The sequence below is a fragment of the Anthonomus grandis genome, chromosome 6 (assembly GCF_022605725.1).
Source record: "Anthonomus grandis grandis chromosome 6, icAntGran1.3, whole genome shotgun sequence".
Taxonomy (NCBI): Eukaryota; Metazoa; Arthropoda; class Insecta; order Coleoptera; family Curculionidae; genus Anthonomus; species Anthonomus grandis.
In genome coordinates, this window is record NC_065551.1 from 1,264,367 (window position 1) to 1,276,942 (window position 12,576).

The 12,576-nt window shown below is 34.7% G+C and overlaps 1 long non-coding RNA gene across 1 annotated transcript in view; it reads right to left on the reverse strand.

The window, feature by feature from the left end:
- Positions 1-972: 972 nt before the first annotated feature.
- LOC126737183 (uncharacterized) overlaps positions 973-12,576 on the reverse strand; it is an 85,963-nt gene continuing 74,359 nt past the window's right edge. The window contains exon 5 of the long non-coding RNA XR_007660957.1: positions 973-2,528. This is a non-coding gene — a long non-coding RNA (uncharacterized LOC126737183). The remainder of the gene's footprint in view (positions 2,529-12,576) is intronic.

A 12,576-nucleotide genomic window follows, 5' to 3' on the forward strand; every position in this document is an offset into this window, starting at 1 on the left:
AGGCCTGTAGGAATTTTTTTATAGGAACGTTTGGTATTATTTTTCGATGTTCTACCTGGATCCGAGAGATTTCCCATATGAACCGGGACACCCTGTATAATAATATACAATAGTGGTACTTTTTTTGAAAAGGTAAAATTAGAAGTATTTGGATCTGATGTAATTGACTATAGTGACCCTAAGAAAAAAAGTTGATAATGAACTCTAAAAAACAAAACGTCGTATCATCAATTTTAAATTACCATCATGAAGGGCGAAAAAAGTGGCTATGAAAAAGTTTATTTTTACTTTGTTCTACGACTCAATTTAAAAGATTTTTTTATTTATTCGGATATCTCCGGAAATACTCGTAAGTTTTAAATTTTTTACAAAACATTTTAAAAAGTATTAAATTAGGCTATTTTACCATAATTTTACTGACCTTTTATCTTTCCAATTTTTTACACTTAAATTTGGCACACCCTGTTGTTTTATTTGATAGTCGTAGAAAAAGTATAGTCTATAACATGTGCGAAAAAGACAATTCTACACTTGTAGAACCGTTCTCCTCGCTTAACGGCTCGGGCAACAAACCTCTCTACTCGTGTAGAATTTTGCTTATTTCGCACTTGTTATAGAATATACTATTCCATTACTTATGTACCGAGGTAGTAAATTGGAATACATAAAATGTTAACCACTATATAAACTACTAAACCAGGGTAAATATGCACCTAGTACGAACATTGCAACGTGTTTGAAGCGTCAGTAAATGACAAAAAAAAATTAAAATATAGGCGATGAATCCATTGATAAATGATAAATTCGTTACTTCGACACCATGACTTACTCTTGTTTGTGGCTCCTATGAAAAAAAAACCATAAAAAAGTTAGATATGATTTTATACATAGGGCTTCTCAATAATTAGACTTCTAAATAAAAAAAATAAAATAAATCAATAATTTCTGGTGATGTTTGTTTTCTTTGATCTATACTCTATTTCAGAAGTGTGTAGAGCAATAAAACCTCATTAGGTATGCAAAAGTGGTACCTGGTGATCCACCAATATTTTATGCCACTACCTTAGTTGGGTATTAGTTTCAATGTAAAATTCTTTCTTTTCGTTGATTGCAGGTAGTGCCACCCGGTTTTGGGTCAATTTATGAGTTTTGCCCATTGTTACCCACTGATAAACATTGAAAACGGTTCGCCAAAGGCGTGCAACTGGGACTTGTTTTTTACCTTATAATTAATGTACTTAAATGCTATTTTATTTTAGAAAGTTACTTTTGTTTAAATGGAATAATATATTTTTTTCACAAATTTATTGAACATAATATGTAGAGTAAAACAGTTGAAAATGTCACTTTTGGATCTGGCACTTTTTGAACAGTGTATAACAATTTTAAATTATAATAGATTGTAGTCTTCTTCGTCATCTGACGAACTGTCATCACCTCTTGACATTATAATTAAAGGATCGACTGTCTGATCGATGAGGTTGTCAAGATCCCACATTTTGTCCTCTTGCTTAATTACATGCTGGACTGCTTTTCGCCAATTCTCTGGTGTCGCTTCCGTAATGGCTTGATCAAACAGTAGCTTGATCAAATAGTAACATCTTTCATTTTAAAAGTCGTGTTTTGTCTTGCTACAAATCCTTTTACCTGCGCCCATATCAGTTCTATAGGATTTAGTTCGCAATGATATGGCGGTAAGCGCAGTACAGTTATATTATATTTTTCGGCTATATCTTCCACGGCGTATTTCATGAAACGAGTTTTGTGTAAGTTTGCTATTGCCAGCAGTTCTTTTTTTATCAAATTTGCTTCAAACGCAATACCTTTTGCAGTCAGCCAATCGATAATTTCTTGCTTTCTCCAATTTGAAGTTGGCGTCTTCTCTATTCGCCGTGAATGATAGCTTGCGTTATCCATAACCACCACCGAATTAGCCGGAAGAAATTTTATCATTTCACCAAAATAGTCCTCGAAAACGTCTGAGTTCATGTCTTCATGGTAATCTCCTGTGCGAGTCGACTCAAAGGTTAGCAGACCTTCTTTTAAAAATCCCTCTTCGCTTCCAATATGTGTGATTATAAGTCTTTTTCCTTTTCCCGAAGGTACTTTAATACCCGTAGACAGGCCTTCTATGAAAGCTTGGCGAGCACTGGTTATATTTTTGTCTATTTGTTATAGACTTCTAAATAAAAAAAATAAAATAAATCAATAATTTCTGGTGATGTTTGTTTTCTTTGATCTAGCAAATATATTTTTAAGGTAGATAATTTTTGTTAGAACATTTTTTAAATTATTTTACCCGATTCAATTTTTTGTCTCAACTGATTTATTCTACCCGATTAATTGGGTGAATAGATTTATTGACAAGTTTTGGCCATCACTAGCGCCTATCCCTATACTCTACCAAAAGAAGCATCATTAAATCGGCAACAATGTTAGCGCTGATAAACTCGGTGTAGGACCATCAAGAAGCAAGGCGCTTGCTCCCTCTCCTTCCACTGAATACAAGGGAATTCATCGGAAAAATCCTAGAAAAAAATAAAGCATAAATAACCACACAATACAGGAACAAATAATTTTAGAGTTAAATAAAATTTTTTATTCAAGTTTGATTCTTGAAGATCTCCAATATTGATACACAAAGATATTATAATTTATTTAATTTGGTATGTGATTGTTCTATCCTATATGTTTTATTATATTTGTTGTGTCAATGTTTATAGTTACTGTCGTTAATATTTTTATTAAACAATTACCAACAAAAAGATTTAATTCCAGACAAAAAAAAAATCGAAAAAATGTTTGAATTTATAATAGTTTTTGAATGAATTTGGACAAGAAAAAATAGGAATATAGAATAAATAATTAAAGTCTATTCAAATATATGCTAGCAAAACGAAATTTTTGACTCCCATTATCTTTCTTTTAAATTTAGTACGACGTTTCGGCAGTAAATAATCTCGAACCGTTATCAAGTGTAAACTAACAACCACTAACTATTCTACAGGCTTATATATTAAAGGAGTGTGACGTCTAATCCTGCATGAAGCGCATTGGATCTTGTAGGACTCTCAAGATGTGAGGAATATAGAAGGCTATGAGGAATATACTGGACTCGCTGAAGATTTCTTTGTTTTTCCGTGATGTAAGTTGTTTCCAAGAATGTTCCTTAATTCTAATGTCGCTCCTTGCACAAAATCTTTTCGTATGTTGTGAACATTGGACCAAGCGTATTCTGCTCTTCCTGATATGGAATCCTCTCCTGTTCGGGTTCACTTTCGATGTTATATTGTCCTGACTTCCAGTAATCACTTTAGAGTTGTCTTCGAAGGCAGTCTTGATGTTGATATTTCTGGAAATTCTCCTAAGTTTTCTTGATGTACGTCTTCGTTAAAAATCTTGTAGGATCCTCTAGTTGCTATGGCTCTTTCCTTATTACCTCAGCTGCTTCCTAATGGTTGTCTTTATTAGTTTGCATGGAAACCCGTTCTGCTGTAAGTCTCTTTTTGCTTAAGGTGATTTTTTTACTTCCTGTTGAGGTCAAAATTGTTGTTGCATATTGTAGCTGCCCTCCTATAGAGGATTTTAATGACTTCCACCTTTATTGAACCAGGATGACTGGAGTTGTAGTGTAGCTATTGTCCTGTGTATCTTGGTTTGCGGCAGACTGATGTCCTTAGGCGCGTTTTATTGTTCTTTACAAGAACAAAAGAGCAGAGGCGAAGCGATTTCCAACTTCAACGTGAACTTGATGCTTGGCCTAATGTTAATAATGTGCACCAATTTGCTAGTTCTGTATTGCTATTTTTCCAAATGATAAATGTGTCATCAACAGATCGACATATCGAAACGCTAGTTCGAAAATTAGATTTTACCAATGTCTAACACTTTCAAAAACAAATATACTCTAGTCTTAGGTACATAAATAATTGTATATCCATCATAGAAAACATATAATACTAGAAATGTATAAATATTTGTGTGGTTAGATGGCAAAACTATATACATATGGGGTGACAATTTAAAAACTTTGAATAGCCGTATGTTAGGAATGAAAAACTGAAGAAAAAAAGACGAAAGGGGGAACAAAAACAAGCGTATTATCTCAACCTTATCTGCAACTCCTTGGACAGGGTTAGACACACCCCTAAAATCTTAAATAGAAAAAGGGGTTAAGTGATTTATCTGTAATATATAAATAAGGATATTTGGTAATTAATATATTGGTTAATGTGGAAATTAGTATTTTAGCTGTAGTCAGTAATAATTAGTAGTTCATTGGTTTCTAGGCAAGTTTTGCTAACGTAGGTACTATTTAACATGGGTAATTGTGTTATAGAAATATGGTGTAATCGATATAATAATTGCTTTTAATAAATCAGTTCAGCTTTTCACATTACACAAAGATATGGTTGTTTTATTGGTCCTTTTAAAACGATCCCCTTGACATATTACACATCTTCAAGCTCTTGACACCATAGAAAGCCACATACGTCAGAAAAATCTACTCTATTAAATGTGGCTTTCTATGGTATCAAGAACTTCAAGATGATGTATCACTCGACCTCCCTTTCTATTTAATATTTTAGGGGTGTATCTCACCCTGCCTAAGGGGTTGCAGATAAGGTTGAGATAATATGCTTGTTTTTGATCCCCTTTCATTTTATAGAAACTGTTTTCAGTGTTTGTTATCCAGTTTTTCGTTTCTAATATATGGTACATTTCAAGTTTTTAAATTGTCACCCTGAATATCAACTTTTTGATATTTTGAGATTTTTATAACTATATATTTGTCGTAAAGAGATCTATAATATTTCAAAATAAAGCATGCTACAGACATTTATGTATAATTTCATAATGGCAAAAGCAAATATAATTAAAACAGCGATTTTTTCCGGAGGTAATACCATAGGTATATAACGCCTATACTTGCCTTCGTATAACCTTTTTGAAGTAATAGCTTTGAGAAGTTGGAAGCAAACTATCTAGATATGTTATTAAATGTCACCATTATTTATATTAATATGCATTCGATGCAATGTTGGCAAAACATGCATTTATTACTTACTTTAAATACATATTGTCACACAGCAGGTTGCCTGCGTATTGCCAGAGCTGCGTGACGGTCACAAGTTTGTAACAGGGACGTCAGGGTACGTTTTGAATTGAACCAATTGATAAAGTTTAATTAAATATTATGTATTAACGATAAAGAGATAAAAAGTAACAGAATGAAGTTAAATAAAATAAACAGATTAATAAAATTTACTCAATTATGGTACACAGTGATTGCACGCCAAAGGATAACATATATTGTACTTACATCAATGTTCGGATTCTTTCACACCTTTCCCTTTTTTGTACGACCTTCGGTGGCTTTTTTTACACCCGAGGCCCGATCGCGACTTGTTGAAAGTTTCGTTCGTCGCACTCTAGTGCTTATTTCGATTGTCAGCAGAATTTCGTTTTTTTTCCAGGTTTCTCTCTGTTGCAGTATATCAAAAAAAAAATGTTTCACCGTAATATATGTAGCGCCATCTATACATTTATATGTACATGTGCCCATGACATCACTTTTGTTGTTTGCACGATGGTCGACCTCCTAACTTTATGTATTAAAGAAGTTGTTAGCAGTCCGTATTAAAACTCTAAACCAGAAGCGTTGCTTTTATTTTGCTATTCCCAAATCCACAAATTTCAACAGGTTATGGGCCCAGGCATCCATCGCCAAGGCACCCTGTGTAAAGGGGATTAGTCCTAGTGTGCGTTGCAGGTTTTTTAGCAAAATTCGCAGTGGTAGTTTGTGACTTTTTTGGTGCGATAATCGAAACGTTTAGTGAACGTAATGGCGTCAGCGGCGAGCTATTTAGCCAGTGTTCCAAAACTGTCGGGTCGCGAAAATTATTACGAATGGGCTTTCGCGATCGAGAACGTTCTTATAATCGATGGTTTATCGAAGTGTTTGGAAGCAAATGGTGAGACAGATACGGAAAAGTTAAGTAAAGCGAAAGTAAAGCTTTGCCTCTCCATTGATTCATCAAATTATGTCCATATTCGGGACGCGAAAACGGCTTTAGAAGAGTGGGAAACCTTAAAAAAGCTGTACGGTGAAAAGAGCTTCACCCGAAAAATAGATCTGCTAAGAATCCTTATAAATCTCAGGTTAGATAACTGTGAGAATATGGATAGCTACATCGGGCAAATGATCGAAACAGCGCAGAAATTAACGCGTAGTGGTTTCGAAATCAACACGAAATGGGTTGGTTCTCTCCTTCTTGCTGGATTACCAGACAGGTTCACCCCGATGATAATGGCGATCGAGCACAGCGGCATTGAAATTACAGCTGATGGTATAAAGTCTAAGCTGATCGACATGCAGAAAGATGGCGCTGGCAGGGACAACGATAGTGAGAAATCTACAGGAAGTGCTTTTGCGGGTAAAGGCAGTTTTTCGAAAAAACCCAGAGAGGGCGCTGCAGGTTTTAAAAAGGGAAACTTTAGTACGAAAGGTAAAGAAATAATTTGTTTCGAATGTAAACAAAGTGGCCATTATAAAAACAAGTGTCCTATTTTGAAGAGAGATTTTGATGTTTTTCAAAAATCACAGAAAAAGCCGGACGATAGAAGTGCTTTTAGTGCAGTGTTCTTGAATGGCAAGTTTAACAGTTCGGATTGGTATATCGACTCAGGAGCCAGTGTTCATTTAACGTCAAGAAATGACTGGTTAAAAAATGTAAATAAAGGAATGGAGCTGGAGGAAATTTTAGTGGCCAATAATCAGAAGGTTTTGTATTGTCTGCTGGTGAGATTGAGTTAACCACAGTGGTAAGTGGCAATTTAAATTATGGTATTTTAGTAGAAAATGTACACTATGTGCCTGAACTTACTACTAATTTACTGTCTGTTAGCCAGTTAATAAAGAACGGCAATAAAGTTGTTTTTAATAAAAAGGGCTGTGCAATTTTTAATGTAAAAGGTATATGTGTGGCTACAGCTGATTTAATAAATCATGTATACAGGCTTAATTTTTTAAAGGAAAATGCTGTATGTCCAGCATTTGCAGTATATTCACAGAATGGTTCTGAGTTGTGGCATAGACGTTTTGGACACATAAACTATAGGGATTTAGGTGTGATGAAAAATGGGGCAGTTAAAGGCTTAGATTTCAAGGGGCAATCTGGGTCAGGTGATCTATGTCAAGTTTGTTGTGAGGGGAAGCAGGCCCGGTTACCATTTAAAATTAGAGGAAACAGTGCTACAGAGTTGTTAGAGATTGTGCATGGAGATTTATGTGGTCCCATGGACGTACCGTCAATAGGCGGCTCTAAATATTTTTTGGTTCTAGAGGACGACTTTAGCAAAATGGTGTTTGTTTATTTTTTGAATGCTAAAAGTGAGGCTTTGGATAGATTTAAGCAATTTAGGTCGTTTGCAGAGAACCAAAAAGCACAGAAAATAAAAATCTTCAGGTCTGACAATGGAGAAGAATTTTGTAGTTCTGATTTTGAATCGTTTTTAGGGAAACATGGTATTGTTCATCAAAAAACTAATCCCTATACCCCACAGCAAAATGGTACGTCAGAGAGGATGAACCGGACACTAGTAGAAAAGGCGAGGTGTTTATTATTTGACGCTGATTTTCCCAAGCAGTTCTGGGCGGAGGCAATAAACACAGCTGCTTACTTAAGAAACAGGTCTGTGGTATCAGGACTAGATAAAAAGACTCCATATGAAGTCTTTTATGGTAAAAAACCTGATGTTAGTCATGTTCGTATCTTTGGTAGTGAGGTTATGATGCACATACCCAAAGAAAAAAGGTTGAAATTTGACAAAAAGGCTGTTAAAATGTTCCTGGTTGGATATGGTCAAGATATTAAAGGCTATAGGCTCTATGATCCAACTAAAAGGAGCGTAATAACTAGTAGAGATGTAGTCATTAATGAAAAGCCTAAATTGTTAAAAAACTTTGAGTTTTTAGATTCTTCGAGCACTGATTTTGAAAAGGATTCGGTGTTTACAGAGGAGTTGCCTCAAGTGGGGGACACAAATATAATTCCAAACCCAAGTCTGCAGTCTGACGAAGAATATCTTGATGTACAAGATAATATTGATTTAAGTGACCCGGAATATTTGCCTGAAAATGTTAACTTACCTAAAACTTCAAGGCAGTCAAGTAGAGTCAGAAAACCAAAAGTGTATTAAGATTATGTATCATTTCATTGTAAAAAGCAGTCAGAAGTTAATCTTGAAGATATCCCATCCAGTGTGATGAGGCTCTTTCCAGACCAGACGGGGATAGATGGAAAAAGGCCATGGATGAGGAAATGAGGTCTTTTGAGCAAAATGAGGCTAGGACTTGGTTAACCTTCCTAAAAGTGGTACTTTAGTGGAGTGTAAGTGGGTCTTTAAAACCAAAATCGATTCTGAGAATAAAGTGTGTTATAGAGCGCGATTAGTTGCAAAGGGTTATACTCAGCGTGAGGGTATAGACTATGATGAAACCTTTTCTCCCGTTATAAGGTATTCAAGTTTGCGTTTGTTGTTAGCATTATCTGTTAAATTGGATTTAGAAGTTATTCACTTGGACGTGAAGACAGCTTTTTTAAATGGTGACTTGAAAGAAACAGTATTTATGCGTCAACCAGAAGATTTTGTTAGTAAAGGCAATGAAAATAAAGTGTGTTATTTGAAAAAGGCCATATATGGGTTAAAGCAGTCTTCTCGTGCCTGGTATCATAAAGTGAATGAAATCTTAGTCAGATTAGGTTTTAATAAATCAGATTATGAGTCTTGTGTGTTTATAAAAAGAGTTGATAAAAGTTTAGTCATTGTAGCACTCTACGTGGATGATTTCGTGGTTTTTAGCAATGACAGTAAGCAAACTGATTTATTGAAAACCGAATTGAATTCTAATTTTAAGATTAAGGACTTAGGCCAGTTAAAATTGTGTTTAGGTATGAATATTCATAGAAATAAGGATAGCCTAACATTAAACCAGAGTAGTTATATTGATCAGTTATTGAGAAAGTTTAATATGTCGGAATGCAATGTTGTCAATACACCAATCGATGATTTTGATTTTAGTGAGAGCTGTGACTCAGGAAAAGTTCATAATCCTATGTATCAGAAATTAATTGGTAGTTTGATGTTTCTGGCAGTTTTGACAAGACCTGACATAGCATACAGTGTAAGTTTTCTAAGTCAGTTTAACAATAATCATAGTGAGTATCACTGGAAATGTGCAAAAAAGATTTTGAGATATTTAAAGGGCACAAAAGATCTTTGTTTGACTTATAAGAGAGATAATTCGGATTTGACAGGTTTTGTTGATGCTGACTGGGGGTCAAATAAGATAGATAGAAAATCATATACTGGCTTTGTTTTTAAACTCTCAGGCGGAGCAATTTCTTGGAAGAGTATAAAACAAAGAACAGTAGCACTTTCGAGCACGGAAGCCGAATATATGGCTTTAGGTGAAGCCACAAAAGAGGCTAAATATCTAAGAAATTTGTTGTCAGAAGTTCAAGGAAGAGTGGATTCTGTTGTTTTGTATAATGACAATCAGGGAGCTCAGAAGTTGTGTAACAATCCAGTCTTCCATGAAAAGACAAAACACATAGATATAAGACACCATTTCATAAGAGAAGCTGTACAAGATAAAATTGTTAATTTAAGGTATTTAAGTACAGATGAAATGTTAGCCAATATTCTTACCAAAGGGCTAAAAAATGTTAAAAATTCGAAATTCCGACAAGGTTTAGGTCTGTATGTTTAGATATTATTTTGATAAGTGGGGGTGTTGCAGTATATCAAAAAAAAAATGTTTCACCGTAATATATGTAGCGCCATCTATACATTTATATGTACATGTGCCCATGACATCACTTTTGTTGTTTGCACGGTGGTCGACCTCCTAACTTTATGTATTAAAGAAGTTGTTAGCAGTACGTATTAAACCAGAAGCGTTGCTTTTATTTTGCTAGTCCCAAATCCACAAATTTCAACACTCTCAACAAGGTATTTTCGCAACATTTTTACAACGGAAATTACTTGGTTATTTCTTCATGCAATCAAGAAATTGTTAATTACACGATTTTCGGGTATACCTGTTGTATTGGGCGAATCTTTTAAATGGTTTTTTACGTTAAAATATGTTTTATTGAAAAATCCTAGTTTGACAATATGGATACACATATGACGTATACAGGGTGATTGATGGTACGTTAGCCACATAGGGAGAAGAGGGAAAGAGAAAGAATACCCTATATATTTTTTTTGATGTTTTGATTCTCTCTTTCGTTTTGAGTAATTTTTAATCATACTTCCCTATACGTATCTCTAGCGGTTTTCGAGAAAAAAAATGTTTGCATGTTTTTTGTTAAAAACCAGGGGATAACTAATTGTTGATTTCTCAGCCATATAGGTTCCTAAAAAACTCAAATTCGAAACATCACGTTAAGAGACCATCTTGATTAACTTCCAACACCCCAATTTAATCAGCATTATACAGGATCGTCGAAAATTACATTATTATCTTTCATTTACTAAAATGGCAAAAAGTCAATTTTTTTAACGGAACCCCGTATCCTATTCTCATATTTTATTTTTTATTCTAATGCACAGTTAAAATACCTTTAATTTAAGTAGCCGTATTTTAGAAATGAATACTTTCCGTGAAATTTAATAATTTTAAAACTTTTTTATTTGGTAAATTATTTAGTTACCTATGAAAAGGTCACAATGGTTTAATAAATAATAGTGAAAGTTTTACTTATAGTATTACCATTATGTTTTATAATAGGTAAACTTAATTTTTTTTAAATGATAAAAAAAGCTTATTTATACTACAAGGTGTCCAAATAGGGTATCAGCACTTTATTTGTGCATTTAATCTCAGACGTGGCAACGCCACCACTTACGGTGGGAGTCAAAATGTAAACGGGTTCAAGGAATTTCAGTTCACAGTAAACAGCTTCTCTGTTTACTGTGTTTCAAGAGTAGTTGTTTGCTGTGTGAGAAGCTGTTTACTGTGTTTCAGTTGCAATGTAGCCGTTTACCAGAGAGCAACGCGCTTTTTGTGTACGTGCATTTTACCAAACCAATAATTCAATCGTGACAGCACGCCGTCTATATCGTGCTAATTACCAATTACATGATATTCAATTATCACCTAGCCCTGATGTTATTAGAAAATGGATCAGAATGTTTGAAGCTACTGGATCCACAGTGAAAATTCATAATCCAGGGCGCCCACGAATCGTAAGAAGTGCAGAAAACATCGAACGAGTACGTCAATCAGTCAGAGAGAATCCAACCTTATCTGTACGGAAGCGAAGTTAGACGACTACTCTCAAAAGATCATCTTTATATAACATTTTGACCAAAGACTTGCATCTGCATGCATATAAGATACAGTTAGTGCAGGAATTAAAACCGAGGGATTACAATACAGGGTTAGAATTTGTCAATGAAATGATGGAGCGATTCGTCGATTTCAATAACATTTTATTCAGTGATAAGGCTAATTTTCATGTAAATGGCCACGTAAATAAGCAAAATTGCAGGTACTGGTCTGACGTTAATCCTCGCAGAAAACACGAACGTCCACTGCATAGCCCCAAAGTGGTCGTATGGGCTGCTATGTCTGCTGATGGCATAATTGGGCCGTATTTTTTTGAAGATCAAAATGGACGGGCACTTACCGTTAATACCGAGCGGTATTATGCAATGTTAAGATTTTCTTGCACTATCTCTCCGACAATTTCAAGGTTTTAACTTAGAAACCTGGTTTCAGCAGGATGGTGCGACATGCCATACGTCAAATCGGGCAATTGAAGCTGTTCAACAATTATTCCCCAATAAAGTCATTTCAAGAAGAGGCAATATTAACTGGCCTCCTAGGAGCCCGGACCTGTCGCCACTTGATTTTTTTTATGGGGTTACCTCAAAAGTAAGGTCTTCGAGAATAATCCAGCTGATACAAATCAATTAAAGCAAAATATCCAGGAGCAAATAAGATTAATATCAAGGGAAATGTGTGGACGGGTTATCAATAATCTTCGTTCTCGATTTGAAGAGTGCATACAGCGCAACGGACACCATTTAGACAACATTGTTTTTGCTTCATAAATTTCCATTGACTGTACATTAATTTGCCATAAATAAATGATCATAGAAATATGGTGTATTTGGTTTATGCAAACATCACATTGCTGATACCTTTTTTGGACACCTTGTACAAAACACGTATAGTTGTACTACTTAAGTAACAAAAAAAAGTATTATTATTGGAAATTTTCGAAATGACTACTATTATTCTCTAAACATTTAAAAAATCGTTTTTTAGTCGATATATTCGTCGCTGGATATACTCGTATTATGCTTTTATCTAGCTCTTCAAAACAGGTAATAACTTGCAGACGTAGCTGTTCTTTACTATTTACTGGTGTTGCATAGAACCTTTCCTTTATATTACCCCACAAATAAAAATCAACAGGTGTCAGATCTGGTGATGTCGCCGGCCAATCCCATGATCCCATACGCCTAAACCATCTAGCATCAAACATGTCGTACAGT